The sequence below is a fragment of the Festucalex cinctus genome, chromosome 21 (assembly GCF_051991245.1).
Source record: "Festucalex cinctus isolate MCC-2025b chromosome 21, RoL_Fcin_1.0, whole genome shotgun sequence".
Classification (NCBI taxonomy): Eukaryota; Metazoa; Chordata; class Actinopteri; order Syngnathiformes; family Syngnathidae; genus Festucalex; species Festucalex cinctus.
In genome coordinates this window covers 7,592,165-7,593,034 of record NC_135431.1, presented here as the reverse complement: position 1 = coordinate 7,593,034, position 870 = coordinate 7,592,165, and the positions used below count along the sequence as shown (strand labels likewise).

General features: G+C 37.6%; 1 protein-coding gene across 1 annotated transcript in view; it reads right to left on the bottom strand.

The window, feature by feature from the left end:
• The window catches only part of LOC144010073 (forkhead box protein N3-like), a 220,047-nt gene that overhangs the window by 2,736 nt on the left and 216,441 nt on the right, over positions 1-870 (bottom strand). The window lies entirely within an intron of this gene.

Below are 870 nucleotides of genomic sequence, written 5' to 3'. Positions count from 1 at the left end.
GGGCTGCGAATCCCCAGCCGTCCGCCGTCCGTCGTTGTTCTGCTTTATATACTGAGCGAAGGAGCTGCGAGTGCGCGAGACATAGGGCTGGGTCACGCCGCCAATATCGCGAGATTTCAAGCGGAAACGACAAACCAGTTAAAGGGCATGTTGGGAAAGGTAGTTTAATTAAGCAATCACGCTGCAATCGTGCCAAGGCACCTTATATTTTAATAAACACTAATTTGATGCATTGTTTGAACGTAAGTAATTGTACAATTACATGAAATGGTGTCTCAGACCCAAAAAAAAAAAAGGGAATTAATTTGGAATAATCTACACATTGTATTTATTATTTATTTATTTTCCTCAGGACCTGTGACGGTTGATGCAGAATCCTTATTTAGCCCCCCTTTCGAGCAGGAGAGGACGTGGGAGGAGTGAGAAGCAGCAGTAGAACAGGCCAAAATCCAAAAATAACTTTTAAAAAAAAAAGTTAATGGAATAAAATAAAAACCGGACACTGCATTTTCTGTTTACAAAACAATAAGCGTACTTTTAAATCTGTGGATTGTTATACATTGCCTGTATTTGATTTGTGATTTTTTTTTTTATGTTTTTAAAATAATATATTTTTGGAGTTTTTAATGACATACTTGTGATTTTTATTAATTGTGCTGAAAGAAAAATAAATAAAACCAATTGCTAAAACTAATACAACCTTAAAACTTAAAGCATTTTCAAGAAAAATAAAACTGTTGTAAACTGAGGAGCGGTGTTAGTATTTTGTGTGGTGATACCAGGCTACCACAAGAGGTCGCTCTCACTCCACGTCACCTATTTCCGTGTCAGCACGCGCTCTTTATGAGCGCTCAAAACAATCCCCAATCC